The sequence below is a fragment of the Rana temporaria genome, chromosome 10, assembly GCF_905171775.1.
Source record: "Rana temporaria chromosome 10, aRanTem1.1, whole genome shotgun sequence".
NCBI lineage: Eukaryota > Metazoa > Chordata > Amphibia > Anura > Ranidae > Rana > Rana temporaria.
The window spans coordinates 63,125,861-63,146,633 of NC_053498.1; positions in this window are offsets into that span (position 1 = coordinate 63,125,861).

Sequence of the window (20,773 nt, forward strand, 5' to 3'; positions counted from 1 at the left end):
TAAGCAGGCACTTCTCTCGGTGGTGGATTTTGTCTGTAAAGCAATCACAGTATTTGGAAGAGACTGTCTTCAAATGGATGTTTCAACCATTGAGTTTATCACAATATTTTCATAACAATTTCACTGGTGTTTTTTCTGGACTTTTTTTCTTTTGGATCTCCTACCCAAACTGACTCAATTTAAGGGGGGAATTCACAACTCGAGGTGCATCCGTGTGCCTGCTTTTTTACTTGTTTCTGAGCATTCCCTCGTGTTGTATTTGAGGGCAGATCATTGATTTCAGTGGCTGGCCCTCACACGTGAAATGAGCAGAAGATACTGAAGATACTTTTTCCATACAGAGCAGGATGGGTTAGGTATACCACATTCTTTATTCTGGTATTTAAAGTTCTCCACTTTGTACTGGTCATGCTAATGAGTGTTCACTGATACAAAAAAGACTATTTCAAGGATTCTTCTAGTAGCTGGACTAGACCATGAGAGATAGTCATTCTTATCAAGGAGGCAAGGATAGGGATAACAGTCCTCTAGATTGGGAATCTAATGCCTTGCCTTGTTTTTCCTAACGTGCAAAAAGCCGTAGTTTTTCCCGACGTGATTCCTCCCAAGCCTGACTTGCATACACACGTTCATGCAAAAAACGTCCGATCAAAGTGCGGTGATGTACAACATGTACGACGGGACTATAGAGGGGAAATTCCTTTCAAATGGCGCCACCCTTTGGGCTGCTTTGGGCTGCATACTTGATTCTGAGCATGCATGTTTTTTTTCCGCTCGGAAAAGCATACACATGACCGTTTTTCGCGATGAGAAAAAGACTGATGGGAAACACGGCGAGAAAAAAGAGAGCTGGTTTCAATTTTTTTGCGGGCAGTTTTTTGTTGAGAAAACTGCTAGGGAGCATACACACGACCGTTTTCTCGACCAATATAAAAAATTACAGTTTTCTCGTTATCTATATAACACTTATTTGGTTCACGTAACAATACAGTGTTTAGTTTATTGGACTATAACATTATTCATTTTTGTATCTATTCACCCATATTCACTTATCTGTTTGTATCAAGTGACAATTATTCATCATTTGTGTTTATATGTGATGCAGACTGATTATAGTTAACGCAACCTATATTTTTTTCCATTTCAACTCATGTATCACTCTGAATATCATAATATTAATACGGTAAGTATAATTTGACAAGTATTCCTTTTATCATTAACCACTTGCCGACCGCATAACGCATATTTACGCCTGCCGCGAGCTCCGTGACCGTGCCCACGGGACTCGTGGACTCGTAAACAAGGCATTTCCCTGTTCTGCCTATCGAGAGGACATTGATCTACTGCTCCCTGTGATCGGGAGCAGTGATCAATGTCATGTCACTGGTAGCCCAGCCCCCACACAGTAAGAATCACTAACTATGGACACACTTAACCCCTTCCATACAGGGCATTTTCACCCCCTTCCTGCCCAGACCAATTTTTCGGTTTCAGCGCTGTTGCACTTTGAATGACAATTGCGCGGTCATGCAACACTGTACCCAAATGAAATCTTTATGTCCCCCCCCCACAAATAGAGCTTTTGTTTGGTGGTATTTGATCATCTCTGCGGTTTTGCGCAAAAGAAGAGCGACAATTAAAAAAAAAAACACAATATTTTTTAATTTTTGATTTAATAAATACTACAATTTAAAAAATAAATAAAAATGTCTTCAGTTTAAACCGATACGTATTCTTCTACATAGTTTTGGTAAAAAAAATCGCAATAAGCGTATATTGATTGGTTTGCGCAAAAGTTATAGCGTTTACAAAATAGGTGATAGATTTATGGCATTTTTATTTATTATTTTTTTTTTACTAGTAATGGCGTTTGACACGTTTTTGGGACCATTCACATTTATACAGCGATTAGTGCTATAAAACTGCACTGCTTACTGTGTAAATGTGACTGGCAGGGAAGGGGTTAACACCAGGGGGCGCTGAAGGGGTTAATATGTTCCCTAAAGTATGTTCTAACTGTAGGGGGGAGGGGACTCACAAGGGGAGGAGACCGATCTGTGTTCCTCTGTACTGGGAACACAGCATCGGTCTCCTCACCTCTGACAGAAGGTGAATCTGTGTGTTTACACACACAGATCCACACTCCTGCCGTGATCACCGGCTATGGCGGGTGCCCAGCGGACATCGCAGCCGCCGGGAACACGCACGCCCTAGATTGCCGGGAAGAAAGGACGTCATATGACGTCCACCCGGATCGAGGGAGGTCTCCTGCCAGTGTATTTTATAATGGCCCGGTAAGGAAGAGGTTAAACCCTTCCTCGGCCCCTATTGGTTAACCCCTTCACTGCTAGTGTCATTTACACAGTAATCAGTGCATTTTTGACAATTATTTTGACAGTGGTCCCAAAATAGTGTCAAAAGTGTCCAGTGTGTCCACCATAATGTCGCAGTCATGATAAAAATCTCAGATTGCTGCCATTACTAATAAAATAAAATTTATAATAAAAATGCCATAAAACTATCCCCTATTTTGTAGACACTATGGGCCGGATTCAGATAGGAGATACGACGGCATATCTCCTGATACGCCGTCGTATCTCTAAAGGCTGGACGGTCGTATCTATGCGACTGATTTAGAGAATCAGTTACGCATAGATATCCCTAAGATCCGACAGGTGTAACTGTGTTACACCGTCGGATCTTAGGCTGCAATTCCAGGCCAGCCGCTAGGTGGCGTTTCCGTGTCTTTTACGTATCGAATATGCAAATGAGGAGTTACGCCGATTCAGAAACGAACGACCGCCCGGCGCTTTTTTTTTACGTCGTTTGCGTTCGGCTTTTTCCGGCGTAAAGTTACCCCTGCTATATGAGGGGTAAGTGCGGCGTATCCTATGTTAAGTATGGCCGTCGTTCCCGCGCCGAGTTTTGATTTTTTTTACGTCGTTTGTGTAAGTCGTTCGCGAATACAGCCGGACGGAATTTACGTTAAAGTCGAAACCAATGACGTCCTTGCGACGTCATTTGGAGCAATGCACGCTGGGAAATTTTGCGGACTGCGCATGCGCAGTTCGTTCGGCGCGGGGACGCGCCTGATTTAAATGTTACACGCCCCCTAGCCACGGAATTTGAATTCTGCCGGGGGATTTATGATACGCCGCCGCAACTTTAGAGGCAAGTGCTTTCTGAATAAAGCACCTGGCTCTAAAAATTGCGGTGGCGTAACGTAAATCAGATAGGTTGCGCGGATCTAAAGATCCGCTAACCTATCTGAATCTAGCCCTATAACTTTTGCGCAAACCAATCAATATACGCTTATTGCGATTTTTTTACCAAAAATATGTAGGATAATACATATCAGCCTAAACTGAGGAAAAAAAATGTTTTATATATTTTTGGGTGGATATTTATTATAGCAAAATTGTTAATTGTTCATAGCACAAAAAATAAAAACCACAGAGGTGATCAAAAAAAGAAATCTCTATTTGTGGGAAAAAGGACATCAATTTTGTTTGGGTACCGCGTAGTTAAAGCGACGCAGTGCCAAATAGCAAAAAAGTGCTCTGGTCAAGAAGGGGGTAAATTCTTCTAGGGCTGAAGTGGTTAAAAAAACATTCCTTGAGCTTCAGTCGTCAGATGTACCTAGATCTGAGATGAAAGATGTCATCAGTCTACTGCAGATAAGAGGAAGGCATTAGCTCACCAAGCTCCTCTCATTACTTGCAAGAATTATTTTAATGTTTTGAGTTCACAAGGTAACAGGATGCAGAATGGGGTTGAGCTGCATAAGACGAACTGTAAGTCCAAAGCATAAACACTACTGTACAGGAGGTGGCACAAGAGTTTATTTCTTTATCTATGGAACAGTCGTGGAGAAATAGACGTATACTCCAATTGATACTAGAGCAAAGATGGTGCTATCCTTTTTGGAGAGACACAGTTCTATATCTACCATATTTATCAAATATGGACACAAATAAAATACTGTATATCTACCATATACATAACATAACATATCATAAATATAAATATACCATAAAATACATAAGTATAAATATACCATAAAATATACCATATACAACATATATCTACCAGATGTCTACCAAATAGGGACACAAATAAGGACAGTAGTAAAAACTTGAAAGGGGCTCTATTCTTTCCTTACTTTATCAAAAAACAAGAAGTGTTGGCTTTAAGTGCACTTTACATTTTGGATAAAGGGAAATCTCTCCAAAAAAAATTATAAAACACACTCTCGAACAGTTGTGACAACTGCAACAAGTGTCTCTATTGGAAGGTTTCTCTTCTTCTATTCCTGTTCTGGTGGCAACTGCAATTCCTATCACTTTCTTTCCTGGTGGTTTTGATCACCAGGACAAATCTCCCTGATGGAGACAAAGCCAGCAATAAGAACCGATAGGGGTCCTAATCCTTGCCTACTCTATCCAAAACTCAAAATAAAAAATATTTTGGGTTGAGATATACTGTAATGAATGTGGGTTTTTGCCTAAAGAAAGACATTAAAAGGCAATCTTGTGTTGGTTTTGATTCTCCTGTTGCTGTCTTTGTAGTTATTTGTTCTGTTTTCAGATTTCACCTCTTCTTATAGTCAATACAACATACATTCAATAGTCAATATTTAGGGAGTACATTCTTTGGTTTATTTTAATAAGCTTTTAGTAAGCTGGCTAATAGTTTTTTGCTTCTTGCGTACACCCAGTTATACTGTATTCCAGTTCTGCAGCTCAACCTTCTTTGGGAAAAATGTTGCGGAAGTTGAATTTTTGTATTTTTTTATTATAAACTCAAATTGTTGTTTTTAGTAAGGAGACAATATCAGAAGCTGCATGTTGTTTGATGGTTTTCTCTATAGCAGGGGGCAGTGGGGCACATACAGACACACAGCGATCAGTCTGGACCCCTGCTAGGAGGAGGTGCTAATGCCATATTACACAAAGAAATTGTTATTATTTTTTCAGCTTTTCATTCCCATTAGAGACGCTGATTTCAGATAAAAAAAAGTACATTTGCAGAAACACAGAGCTCAGGACATTGTGTTTCTCAGGCTACACTTAAAAGTAAATCTATCCCTGATTGAGGCTTTTATCTGCTAGAATGTAGCACAGGACGAGGAAAACCAGTGTTTACGTGTCTGTGTTATTGTCAGTATTGTGACGGAGGAAAAATACAATGCAGCAGAGCAGTAAGCTCTGTAATGCAGCCAGAAAAATGCTACTCACTCAGCTGTTACCAAACATCAGAAAGAGGCAAAGAGCAAGGGAGGTACATTCAACATCGTGGGAGTAGCATTGACTATTGTCCACATTGATAACAGTGTAACCTTGGTTGTCACTTTCTAATCAGTTTGAGAATTTAATTAGGGAAAATGTGGGTAATACAAATACTAGTTTATTGTATTAATTGGTTTTTACCTGCCTATAACTATGACCCATTAAACAGCCACAAAGGTCACTTTTGACTTCTCCACTGTCTGATTTCCATGCTACCACAGAGGGTATTCACAATGATTTAAGCCCTTCCCACTTCTAAATTCTAATATAAAAATAAATTGTAACTCTTGTGTAAATAAATTAAAGTTCTGGAATCAAGTGCAAAGTGTAATTATGGAAGTGACATAACAAGGGAGCTATTGGCAAGATTTAACAAGTGATAGTCCTATGTTACAGGAGGACTCAGCAAAAAAAAAAAAAAACACTGCTGTGTTAATGCAGGCCTACGTAACTGCTGCATATATGTGATTTTAATGCTGACCTCTCTTTAGCATACAAGGGCATATTAAATATAAGCTTGACCAGAAATAACATTACATGTATTAAGCTTGTTCCTTCAAATACTATCATAAGCAATATTTTTTATTTATTTATCACTGGATGCCTTTTGGTACATTTCACTAGCAACCTGTGAAGAATGCACCATTCTGAGCCATAATTACAAGAGCTTTTTATAATAAACCCAAGTCCATCATTCCATTTAAGAAACTATAATGCCACGTACACACAATCATTTTTCAGCATGTGCAAAAAACGAAGTTTTTCCAACTTCATCATTAAAAACGACGTTGCCCACACACCATCGTTTGAAAAAAATGATGAACAAAGCGCGGTGACGTACAACACGTACAACGGCACTCTAAAGGGGAAGTTCTATTCGCCTTTGGGCTGCTTTAGCTGATTCCTTGTTAGTAAAAGACGATTCGCGATTTTTTGTCTGTTACAGCGTGATGAATGTGCTTACTCCATTATGAATGGTAGTTTTACCAGAACGAGCACTCCCATCTCATAACTTGCTTCTGAGCATGCTCGGGTTTAAAAATTGTTTGATTTTTTTTTGATCTTTTTTTAGAAACTGAAAAACGATCATTTTAAATTAGTTTTTTTTAAAACAAAGTTTTTTTCATGCTGAAAAATTATCGTGTGTACGCGACATTAGACTTAAAGTGGATGTAAACCCTCACACTGAACTTCAATTATTTTCCTATTTTGGTATGATAAATATACAATTTCTTTAATACCATCCACCAGCTATTGGATCTGAAAAAACACCAAAGCTGATGTATCCAAAATACAACAGCACTTTAGTACATATAATAATCAAATCTATACAACAAATTGCAAAAATCAAGTGTTCATTTATCAAAATTACATAGGTTTAAGCTTCCTTCTTCATGTTTTCCATTATCAAAATTCCACTCAAAAAGTGCAGTAGTGCAGATATCTCCAACAAATTCAGGCTCTATTTTTGCACTTCATTGTATTATATATATATATATATATATATATATATATATATATTACAATACAATAAAGTGCAAAAATAGAGCCTGAATTTGTTGGAGATATGTGCACTACTGCATATATATATATATATATATATATATATATATATATATATATATACCCGTATTTTCCGGCGTATAAGGCGGCCAGGCGTATAAGACGACCCCCTAATTTTACGTTTCTTTAATATTTTTTTGCCTGTACTCACTGTATAAGACGACCCCCATTCCGATGCTTCATTATTCTTTCTTCTGGAGCCATAATCTTCTTCATTCTTGCTGGAGATGGAGCCAATCATGGTGAGCGATGTATTCTATTAATGAATACAAAGCCTGCTTGGATTGGCAGAGGCTGCAACATCATCGGCCCACGCCTCTCTGACTCTCAAAGCCAATCTGAGCAGCCTACTGTATGTAGGCACTCGGATTGGCAGAGGTTGTTACCCCAATCCGAGCAGGCTCTGTATTCATTTGAATACTTTGCTAACCAAGATTGGCTTAGCGGTATATACTGTATGTAGCTAAAGCTACATACAGTATTACCGCACATCCAGCAGGCATCCGAGCAGCTGACCCGGCGTATAAGACGACCCCTGCTTTTTGGCCATTTTTTTTAAGTGTAAAAGGTAGTCTTATACGCCAGCAAATACAGTGTATATATATATATATATATATATATATATATATATATATATATATATATATATATATATATATATATATATATATATATAATTTTGTGAAATACAACCCTCCATGTTATGGAGTAGAGGAATGGGGAGGTAGTCTGTAGTGCTAGAATGAGAAAGCTACTCCTCTATGGATACCATCAGGTGAGTGAGCATTGTTACCCTGGGAAAGAAGGAGATTTACTGTAAGATTCCCTAAATATTACAAATATTTACAAGGATGAAGAGGCAGAGAGGCAGGTAGGTAACTTTAATGCAAAGGAGACAAAACATGTCCTTTCTGCATAAAAGATTCTGCCTGTTCGCCCAGTTTCATTTTGTACATAAGTTTAACTTTAAAGAATATTTATAGTGTTTTATGTCTAACCCATTTTTTTATTATGTTAATGACCAAAAAATAAAATGTGTAATATTTCTATATAAAGGTAGAATATTAACTTTGTGTATGCACATATCCACCCAGCAGTTTGAACCCATACATAGCACACTGTGGCCCTATCTCCCTATCTGGGGGTTGCCCCTCTCTAATATTTCACCCAATATGTTGGTCACAGAAATAGGGGAAACAGGGAGTAAAATCTCTTTTATGCAGTACAGTGCAACTTAAGTCTTAAAGGGATGCATGCTATAAAACATGATGTCATAAAAAAAACTACAAATTAATACTCAAACTAACATAACCGTGTAATTATATGTTCCAAAACAAAGTTCAATAAACATTAAAACATTCTATCAGTAACAAAATAAACTCCTGAAACCCCTCAAATTGTATTAATAGTCTTCAAAATTAATACAAAGGTTAAAAACCACCAAAAAAAATCGAACTGAAGATCTAAGTCTAAGCAGACAGAATTATCTACTATATCTATTCAATGTTATTGATCTACATAAAATAAGGAATTGCATGAGAAATAAAACTCTCCCAATAAGGGGGAGGGAAAATAGAGGAAAGGGAGGGGAGAGAGAAATAACATGGTAAGAAAAGAGGAATGTGTAAAGAAAGGAAATAAAAAAATAAATTTGAAAAGGGTCTCCTTCTTCAATATACACATACAACCAAAGGAATTAAAGCAGTTCCCCCTTCTACCCCTTGCTCTATATAGGCTGTCCCTGGAATACAAACAAGATAGGGTCTGTACAGTGCCTGCCGCCGAGAATGTGTTTTTAGCACGACAGCATCGCGCTGATTCTCAGCGACATGGTGCCGACATCTCGCACTCGCTGGAATAGTAAAAGCACATTCCAGCGAGCGCGTCATAGAAGCGACGGGGATCCGACTTGGATTCCCGCCAATTCTACACGTGTGCTGCGTTTAGTATGCATTCTGAGAGGGAGAACTCCCCGCCGGATTTTAAATAAAAATCCGGCATGGGTTCCCCCCTCAGGAGCATACCAGGCCCTTAGGTCTGGTATGGGATGTAAGGAGACCCCCCTACGCCGAAAAAACTGCGTAGGGGTCCCCCTACAATACATACCAGACCCGTATCCAAAGCACGCTACCCGGCCGGCCAGGAAAGGAGTGGGGACGAGCGAGCGCCCCCCCTCCTGAGCCATACAAGGCTGCATGCCCTCAACATGGGGGGGTCGGGTGCTCTGGGGCAGGGGGGCGCACTGGGGGCCCCCCCCACCCCAGAGCACCCTGTCCCCATGTTGATAAGGACAGGGCCTCTTCCCGACAACCCTGGCCGTTGGTTGTCGGGGTCTGCGGGCGGGGGGGCTTATCGGAATATGGGAGCCCCCTCAAATAAGGCGGCCCCCAGATACCGGCCCCCCACCCTAAGTGAATGAGTATGGGGTACATCGTACCCCTACCCCTTCACCTGCAAGAAAAGTGTTAACACAAATAAACAACACAGGGTATTAAAATATTTTATTAGTCTGCTCCGGAGGCTCCCCCTGTCTTCTTTAGCTCTTTCAGCAGGGGGGCTTCTTCTTCACTGCCGTCTGGTTCTCTTCCGCTCTCCGGGGGGGGCTTCTTCTTCTTCCGCTGTCCGGGGGTCTCCTCCGCTCTCCTTCTGCTCTCCGGGGGTCTTCTCCGCTCTCCAGGAGTCTTCTTCTATCTTCGCCGCTCTCCGCTGTTGACTCGGCGCACCCCGGTTCTTACTCCCGCTGTCCGGTGCCTTCTCCTTCAGGGCTGGCCGCCGCTATACTAGCAGGCGGCCAGCCCGCTCTTCTGTGACGTCATCTTCTTCACTTCTCTTCTTCAGCCTTCTCCCGATGTTGACCCGCCGGCTCTTCTCGCTGCAATGACGGGTGCACGGCTTGCATCCGACTTATATAGGCCTCACAGTCCCATCATGCTCCGGTACCTACCCACGTGGTACCTACCCACGTGTTACCTACCCACGTGGGTAGGTACCACCAGAGCATGATGGGACTGTGAGGCCTATATAAGTCGGATGCAAGCCGCGCACCCGTCATTGCAGCGAGAAGAGCCGGCGGGTCAACATCGAGAGAAGGCTGAAGAAGAGAAGTGAAGAAGATGACGTCACAGAAGAGCGGGTTGGCCGCCTGCTAGTATAGCGCGGCCAGCCCTGAAGGAGAAGGCACCGGACAGAACTGAGGTGCGCCGAGTCAACAGCGGAGAGCGGCGAAGATAGAAGAAGACTCCTGGAGAGCGGAGAAGACCCCCGGAGAGCAGAAGTAGAGCGGAGGAGACCCCTGGCCAGCGGAAGAAGAAGAAGCCCCCCCCCCCGGGAGCGGAAGAGAACCAGACGGCGGTGAAGAAGAAGCCCCCCCTGCTGAAAGAGCTAAAGAAGACAGGGGGAGCCTCCGGAGCAGACTAATAAAATATTTTAATACCCTGTGTTGTTTATTTGTGTTAACACTTTTCTTGAAGGTGAATGTACCCCATACTCATTCACTTAGGGTGGGGGGCCGTTATCTGGGGGCCCCCTTATTTGAGGGGGCTCCCAGATTCCGATAAGCCCCCCGCCCGCAGACCCCGACAACCAACGGCCAGGGTTGTTGGGAAGAGGCCCTGTCCTTATCAACATGGGGACAGGGTGCTCTGGGGTGGGGGGGCCCCCCCAGTGCGCCCCCCTGCCCCAGAGCACCCGACCCCCCCATGTTGAGGGCATGCAGCCTGGTACGGCTCAGGAGGGGGGGGGCGCTCGCTCGTCCCCACTCCTTTCCTGGCCGGCCGGGTAGCGTGCTTTGGATACAGGTCTGGTATGGATTGTAGGGGGACCCCCTACGTCGGTTTTTGGCGTAGGCGGGGGTCTCCCTACAACCCATACCAGACCTAAGGGCCTGGTATGCTCCTGGGGGGGGAACCCATGCCGGTTTTTTATTTAAAAATTGGCGTGGAGTTCTCCCTCTCGGGAATGCATACCAAATGCCGACGCTAGAATTGGCGGGAATCCAAGTCGGATCTCCCGTCGCTTCTATGGCGGCTTTGTCTGTATCGCGGCAAGCCAGCTCGGTGCTGGCTCCCGCGATGGGGCTCGTAGGTGCTCAATCTCGCCAAGAAAGGGAGCGAAATTTACACAATATCACGGTCACCCACTGTAGGTTCCTGTAACATTTGTTTTGCTGTCTGTGCCCCTGTTCAGAAGATTTTACCTCACTTTCTGTCCCTGTGGTAATTGGATTTTGAAAAATTGGATTGGTGATGAAGCTTCAGTTTTTCCATGATAACTTCTACAGGAGTGAATTTCTCTTCCTAGGTGTAGATTTCCTCTCACTTCCTGTTGTCTCCCTCCGTTTGTAAGGAGTCATTTGTAAGTCGGGTGTTTGTAACCGGGAACCACCTGTACCAGATTTAAGAGAGAGAGTCTGAGGGAAAACAGTTTATGCTATGTTCTTTCTTTAGAAACCTTTAATGCTTTTTCACTTCAGTTGCATCTCTTTATTTATGTATGCTTGCAAAATAAAGGTCATAAATGCATGGTAAAAAATTATATATAAATCAATTAAAAGATATACTAAAACAACTATTAAAAATAACTCCACAATGTTATTGTTTCCCTTTAATTGCAGTCTTGACCAATACAACACCACACTGTCTACGTGCTTATTTTATGTTTCCACTTTTATAGGACTGAAAATAAGATGGCAAGTTCAAATTTATCCAGCAAGCAATGAAAATAGCAATGATTGTGCAAATTGTAGTGACCTAAAAACGAATTTGATTTAAGTCTTCTGGAATAAGAGTGGAGAAAGAATATTTATGCTTGATTGTTGTAGGTTGCTGCACTTTGCAAATTGACTCTTGTCTTGCTCAGTAAGTCATGCAGATGTCTTTTTTGTAAAATGTTGCCTTTTGCATTCAAACTAAGTGCTGTTGAAACACGTGTTTGAATGCAAAATGCAGCAAAGGGCTGTATTTGACCCGCTTTTCATGCAATGCAAATACATTTCAACAAGACCTGCTGCGGCAAAGAAACAAAAGCAGGTCTAAGCTGTGCCAGAACTCCCATCCACACTGCATCATTAAAATAAATGGTAATCTGCTGACTTTTACCTTTGTGAACCCTAAGGCTCAGACACTGCATGTGATTTACACCACACTGCTGTGTAAATCACATACGATGTCTGTGCGATGCAAAATGTCTTGGTAGGTCTTGGTAGGTTTGCAGTTGTGCCATACTCTTTACATTTTCGGATGATGGATTGAACAGTGCTTTGTGAGATGTTCAAGGCTTGGGATATTTTTTTATAACCTAACCCTGCTTTAAACTTCTACACATCTTTATCCCTGGCCTGTCTGGTGTGTTCCTTGGCCTTCATGATGCTGTTTGTTCACTAAGATTCTCTAACAAACCTCTGAGGGATTCACAGAACAGCTGTATTTATACTGAGATTAAATTACACACAGGTGGACTTTATTTACTAATTAGGTGACTTCTAAAGGCAATTGGTTCCACTAAATTTTAGTTAGGGGTATCAGAGTCAATTGGGGCTGAATACAAATGCACGCCACACTTTTCACATATTTATTTGAAAAAAAATTGAAAAACCATTTATCATTTTCCTTCCACTTCACAATTATGTGGCACATTGTGTTGGTTTATCACATAAAATCTCAATAAAATAAATTTACGTTTTTGGTTGCAACATGACAAAATGTGGAAAATTTCAAGGGGTATGAATACTTTTTTAAGGCACTGTATCACACCTATAAACAAACTAAGCTGCGCTGCAAGTTAAATAATGATAATGACATATAAATTATGAATTATATGATGTATGATTCATATACCAAGGGTAATCAAAGAAAACTAGAAAAAAATTTAATCACAAGAAGGATGTGACAAAGTAGGCTGATAAGTCCTGATGGTAACAAATGACCAGAATCAATTCCCTTCCCAATGTTCATATCACTGTTGGTGATGAAAACAGTACAGGGTTCTAAAAGACAGATCTTCAATAAAATGGCCTGCAGTAACTTCAAACCAAAAACACCAAAGTAGAAGTGAGGCGATGAGATAGAAAAGAGATCCTCCACCTTTATATCAATGCCGCTTACCAGCTGATTTGATCTCTTTTGAGGGAGATCGTTTTCGCTTAAGGCTATTAACCCAGCCCGGGGTCTCTGTGCTACACGGCAGACACTTCTGAATCCCTTGTGCTAGTGATCCTCAATATGTTCCAAAATTAATGATTCCTCATGTAGGTGAAAGAGACTAACATAGTGTGATACTGCATAAAAACTTTATTGCTAAAACCAAAGATGTACACTCACAGTTAGGTAGAATTAAAATAGCATATTGTGAAAATTCAAGCCGGCCGACTCTCGGGAATCCACCCCTTCCTTCCGGGACTTTGCGTTGTTTGCAGTGACGTCAGCACGCCGCTCCTCCCTACGCTGTTTCGTCACAAATGACGTCGGCCAGAGGCACACCTATAAAAGGTGGGGGATCTCTTTTCTATCTCATCGCCTCACTTCTTCTTTGGTGTTTTTGGCTTTAAGTCACCACGGACCATTTTATTGAAGATCTGTCTTTTAGAACTGTGTTCCATAATCACCCAGTGGGTAACCCATACTCAACCCTGTACTGTTTTCATCACCAACAGTGATATGAACATTGGGAAGGTTATTTATTTTGGTAATTTTTTACCATCAGGACTTATCAGCCTATTTTATCACATCCTTCTTGTGATTTAGGAGGACGATTTTTCTAGTTTTCTTTGATTACCCTTGGTGTATGAATCGTACAATGTATAATTCATAATTTATATGTCATTATCATTATTTAACTTGCAGCGCAGCTTAGTTTGTTTATATTTGTTCCAGTTTGTGTATCTCACATTTAAGTTGCAACATTTATTAGTTATATCACCCAACACACCCATATGGTGTCACTTAGACAGTGCAGTATTTCACTTTGACTTATACTGTATCACACCAGATTGGCTCCCTGTGTTGCCCTCCCTTCTTCCTAAGTGCTGCTGTGCACAGATTACTAGTGTTGAGCAGAATACGCCATATTCGATTTCGCGATATATCTCGAATATATAGTCGAATATTCGAGATATATTCGCTAAATTCGAATATTCGTGATATTTTATCGAAATTAAATGATTGCGAATTTTCGCTATTGCGAATGCGAAAATAATTGCGAATTTTCGATAACTGCGGTAGGAGCACTCTGATTGGCTCAGAATATTCGTGATATTTTACAATACAAAATAATTGCGAATATTCGGCAAATGCGGAAGGAGCACTCTGATTGGCTCAGAATATTCTTGATATTTTACAATACAAAATAATTGCGAATATTCGGCAAATGCGGAAGGAGCACTCTGATTGGCTCAGAATATTCTTGATATTTTACAATACAAAATAATTGCGAATATTCGGCAAATGCGGAAGGAGCACTCTGATTGGCTCAGAATATTCTTGATATTTTACAATACAAAATAATTGCGAATATTCGGCAAATGCGGAAGGAGCACTCTGATTGGCTCAGAATATTCTTGATATTTTACAATACAAAATAATTGTGAATATTCGGCAAATGCGGAAGGAGCACTCTGATTGGCTCAGAATATTCTTGATATTTTACAATAGAAAATAAAAAGTGTTTTGCATTGGTGGTGATTCTTTACTCTATCCATCTGTCACAGCCGTTTGTCAATCAAACACCTTGAAGATTGAACACGTTCATGCTGCATGCTTTGGACTTTTTTTCACTTCACATATCAAAGACATTTTTATGAAAGATTATTTTTCTATTATTGGGACTATATTTCTTTATATATTTGTTTCACTGTGTATTTCACAAGTTATTTGCGCTTGCTTATTTTATAATTTGCCCACATGTCTTGTCACTAGACATATTTTTTATTCTTGTAGAGCGACTCCATTTTCTGTCTTGTATTAATTTATGTTGTATAACATTTTTGAGTTGCTGCTGTATTCTCCCCTTTTTTTAAGGTATGCGCAATTTTTTCCTTCTTACAAAAAAAAATAATATCAAACATACAAATATTCACAACAGAAACATACACAAAGCCCCCCCCCTTTTGCATCAGAGACAATCAGAGTTCTCCTACCACAGTTATCGAAAATTCGCAATCATTTTCGCATTCGCATTAGCGAAAATTCGCAATTTTTTTTTTTTATATTCGGCAACATAAAAGGATCGCCTCAGCTTAGCTACTCGGCCCAGGGTCTCTAATCATACCAGCAATGCTTTTAGACGTCGATAGGATGTGATCTGTTTTAAAAATAAAATTGAAAAAATGCGAATATTCGGAATTGCGAATATTCATTGCGAAATTCGAAATATATCGCGAATACTCGAATATGCCATATTCGAGCCGAATATTCGCAATACGAATATTCGTGAGCAACACTACAGATTACATGGGGGTAATATCAAGTCAAATTTGGCTACTTACACTAGATATGTAGCTATGTTAAAAAATGAATTTCATTAATAATTATTTTCATATATGCCTGAAGTTTAACTTTACATTTATCAATAAATGAGGTTGATATACTGTATATATGCAAAACACTTTTTTCAATGTAACAGTAGAAGTGAAAGAGAAGATTTAATTAAAGTGCCAATTATGGTTTTCTCTTGGAGAATTCTTTGTCATTTCCTGAATGCCTTTTTATTCCTGACATTAGTTGGACAGGTTGCAACAGAATGTCTTGAAAGGCTGAAATACAGCTATAGGATATTGGATTATTTGTCATTGTTCTCATTGGCACCGAAAGATGCACAAAATCTTCCAGGATGTATCAGCTCTTATCCAGATGATAGCAAACCGCAATGTGGCTATTTCTAAAACAAAATATCTCGGGCTGTGAGTCTGATCACTCACTGTGTGTCAGTCTGTACATAGTGCTAGATAAACTCATTCTGTGGGTTGATCGATTTTAGCTTTGTTCATCTTTAATGCATTTGCTTGGGCCCCTTTTAAAGTGAAATCACCAAGTTGCTCCACTCCAGCTGGTTTGGAAAATTGTTTTTACAATGCAATTGTGGATTGTGAAATAGTGACTTTACCCGACTTCAGGTTCAGCAGAATTATTTCAGCAGACTCGTGTTACTGTAGGTAAAATAAAAAGCAGTCAAAGGCCTGACAAATATTCCTGATTAACCAGCATTAATAAAATCACACCAAGGCTGCCTAACTCCGTAGGCTAATGACAGGGCTTATTCTCATTCTATCAACAGAAAATCACATGTAAAATGACAGAAAACAGTGATGGGACCTGGGCACTTTTTTTTTTCATTTACATTACTAGTTCTGTATTTAAATGTTCATTTGAGGGACACATTCCAATTTATAATTAACAGCCTCTTGAAATTACTAATCATCTTCAATCAAGGTTTATATGCATATGAACGAATAAATAAAGAAAAAAACTGCACTTGGGGTGAGATGAACACAAAATAAATAAATGAACAGCAAAATGTACAGCAGTACTCAAAAAACACAGAGATACAGTCCTGTAAATATCCAGATATCAAAAAGTATTATTCTATACCAGGGATATGCAATTAGAGGACCTCCAGCTGTTGCAAAACTACAAGTCCCATGAGGCATAGCAAGACTCTGACAGCCACAAGCATGACACCCAGAGGCAGAGTGCTTGTGAGTCCATTTCCGAATACATATAGTAAAGAAAGAGTTCCTCAAGTTGGGATTTTAGATGGACCACAAGCAGTGATTAATATAACATTTACAAATGTATTCAAGGTATAAATGACATACAACATGAAAGACAAAACATGCCGATGATAAAAACAAACGCATAAATTGAAGTTTGTAAAACCAGCTGAGAAAGAAGCCCGCATGCTGTCAACCGACAGAGCGGCCAATGTGTTTCAAAAACACATACAGTGTGGATCTTCTTCAGAGATTATACGTGCTTGAAAACTTCCAAAGCTGTAACTAAATCCAAAAGTGTAAAAAATTCCACCGACACTAGACACACAATCAAAGGATGAAGAGTAAATGATCCATCAGGACCACATCAAGATGCCGGTCAGGGTATCATGGACCGAGATTGTTCCAAACGTTGTAATAGGTTATTAAATGGATTAGGCCAGAGGATTAAACTGCAACGTATCTCAGCTTATATATATATATATATATATATATATATATATATATATATATATATATATATATATATAAACTTGTAGCCTATGGATAATGTATCCAGCCAGTGCCATATTTCCAGTGACACAGTGATACACCTTTACTCTCCATAGAAGAGACCATGAGGATCTGAACCATAGGACAGACTCCTTTATGATCTACTGGCACAGCATACAAACAGCAAGCAGTGGAATGAACATCTGACGCGTTTCGCATTAAAAACTAATGCTTAGTCATAGCTACAACATAGCGCATCTTTATAGTAGCCCATGTTTATAACAGTACCACAGCAAAATGACATTTCTAAAGGAAACAATTTCATTTAAAACTGCTTGCGGCTGGAATTTTTGTCAGATCCTAGCAATATAGATAAACATCATTGAAAAAACACTTTGGGTCCCACCTCCAGTGCATAGCAGGCCGTTTGGGGAACCCTCTTCAGGTCTGGTATGGATATTAAGGGTAACCCTGTGCCAAAATGTAAAAAAAATGGTGTGGTGGTCCCCCCTAAAATCGATACCAGACCCTTATCCAAACACGCAACCTTGCAGGCCGCAGGAAAATGGAGGGGTACGAAAGAGCGCCCCCCTCCTGAACCATACCAGGCCACATAGCCTCAACAGGGGAGGGTGTTTTGGGGTCCACAATCCTTGCTCGGGGTTGAGGGGGTCTGCAGGCTTATCGGAATCTGGAAACCCCCTTTAACAAGGGGGCCCCCAGATCCCATCCCCCCTATGTGTACCCGATACCCATTCACAGAAAAAAGAGTCAAAAAAGTAAAAATGACAGGAGACAGCTTTTGACAAGACTTTTATTAAGGAAAAACATTGTCCCGAGATGTAAATCCATCTTCAATCACAGCGTCGGACCAAGAAAAAAAAAGCGGAAAAACTATGACTTTTCGCAATGACAGCTGTTATATAGCTGAGGGCGAGGCCACCCGGTGATCACCGGGTGGCCCCAACCTCAGCTATATAACAGCTGTCATCACAAAGAGTTTGCAGTCAGTGGGACACCTCCCATGGAGGCAGAGTTTTTGCTTCTTTTTTTTTTCTCTGGACCATCGGCGCTGTGATTGACGATGGGTGGACATTGTGGGACACTTTTTTTTAATAAAGGACTTGTCCAAAACTTTTTGGGTGAATAAGTGAGGGGTACAATGTACCCCAACTTATTCACATAGAGGGGGAGGATCTGGGGGCCCCCTTGTTAAAGGGGGCTTCCAAATTCCGATAAGCCCCCTGTCCGCAGACCCCCACAACCGTTGGGCAAGGGTTGTGGGGAAAGGGCTCTTGTCCCTATCAACATGGGGACAAGGTGTTTTGGGGGAAGCCCCAAACACCCTCCCCATTTTGAGGGCATGTGGCCTGGTACGGTTTAGGAGGGGAGGGCGCTCTCTCGTCCCCCCCACACTTTTTCTGTGGCCTGCCAGGATGCGTGCTGGTATGTTTTTTTGTATTTGTAGGGTCTGGTATGGATTTTGGGATACCCCCTCGCCATTTTTTTTATTTTGGTGCTGAGTTCCCCCTTAAATCTATACCAGACCTGAAGGGCCTGGTATGGATTCTGGGGGGAACCCCCACGCCATTTGTTTTTTTAATTTTCAGCACATGGTTCCCCTTAATATGCATACCAGACCTAAAGGGCCTTTTAATGGACTGGGGTAGAACTCACACAGTTTTTTTCAATGATTTTGATATATATTGCCCGGGATCTGACAATACATTCCAGCTGCAAGCAGTTTTAAGTGAAATGTTTTCCTTTAGAAATGTAATTTTGCTGCTCTCGTTCATAGACTATGTACGGCCACTATGTAAGAAGCCTTACCTTACATAGTGTGGGTCGTGAACTTAGCCTCCTTAGCCATGATTGGTCAAAGGCACCCTGTCTTTGGCCAATCATGGCTCTCACAGCAGATAATGCTGTGATTGGCCAAAGCATGCAGGTCAGGTGCATGCCTTAGCCAATCAGCAGCCGTCAAGGCACTCCGATCTTGCAGTGTAGCATGGTGCACAAATTTCCTGCAAATGCCCCATAATTTTCTGAATTTGATGAACAGCTGAACACCCGATATTCGAGTTGAACCTACTAACATTGTCCTCATCCCTAATCTCTACTGATAATTGATGGGGCAGTTATCAAAAAGTAACAAACAAGGTGAAGAAAGCATGGATCCACATAATGTAGCAGGTTCTCAGGTTCATCTTCAGCAAAGAGAACAGTAAGCAGCACAGTAGAAATATCATCAAACTTCAGTGTCTTGCATTTAAATTATCTTATTCTGTTGATTTGGGGCTACATAACAATAGTGCCTAGGCACAAGATGTGAACTGCTATTTTGGAAAAGGAAAATTTGTGGGGATTGGGTAAGTAGGGCTGCCAGCATCCTAAACATATGAATAAACTAAAACATGTAACAAGTGCATAGACTGTGCCGCCCCCCTTGAACTTTAACATGCAGAAAATTAGAGTATTTTGATGAATAAAAAGCAACTTAGTGCCAATTTTATTGAGTACAAAAAATAGTAAATTGTACAGAAATAACAGTAACCACTTGTCCACGGGAGGACGTCATATGACGTCCTCGACTTTGTGCGGTGATATCTGAATGATGCCTGCAGCTACAGGCATCATTCAGATCTCGCCGTCTTCAGCCGCCGATTCTGTGCACGATAAGAATGATCGGGGGCCCGGAGAGCAAATCAGTCGGCGCTGCCTGGAAAGCATAAAGATGACTGGTGACCAGATGGTCACCAGTCATCTCTATGACCGTCGGAGGCCCGGTACCCGGAAGTAAACAAAGCCGCAATCGCGGCTGTCGGCATGTGATCTGTGATTTTTTTTCACCAATTTCATGCTTGTAAACCAGGAGGAGAGATGTGGGGTCTTATTGACCCCACATCTCTCCATAAAGAGGACCTGTCACACTGATTCCTATTACAACGGATGTTTACATTTCTTGTAATAGGAATAAAAGTGATAAAAAAAATGTAAAAAAAAGTGTAAAAATAAAAAAAATTAAGTAAAATAAAAATAAAATTATTTTTTTTTCAAAACGCCCCTGTCCCCGCAGAAGCGAACACACATGCAAGTCCCGCCCACATATGTAAACGCCGTTCAAACCCCACATGTAAGGTATTGTTGCGTGCGTTAGAGCATGTGCAACAATTCTAGCACTAGACCTCCTCTGTAACTCGAAAATAGTAACCTGTAAAAAATGTTAAAGCATCACCTATGGAGATTTTTAAGTACCGAAGTTTGCGCAATTTTAAAGCGTCACATGTTAGGTATCTATTTACTCGGCATAACATCATCTTTCACATTATAGAAAAAAATTGGGCTAACTTTACTGTTTTGTTATTTTTTAATTCATAAAACCGTTTTTTTTTTCCCAAAAAAGGCGTTTGAAAAATTATTGCGCAAATACCGTGCGAGAAAAAAAGTTGCAATGACCGCCATTTTATTCCCTAGGGTGTCTGATAAAAAAATATATAATGTTTGGGGGTTCTGATAAATTTTCTAGCAAAAAAATTGTGATTTTTACATGAAGGAGAGAAGTGCCAAAATAGGCCCGGTGGACAAGTGGTTAAAATGTACAAATTATACAAATGAACCATAGATACAAAAATACATACAGTGGGGCAGATCCACGTACCTTTGCGCCGGGCGCAGCGTATCTAAGATACACTACGCCGCCGTAACTTTGTGCTTTTTTTTTCGAATC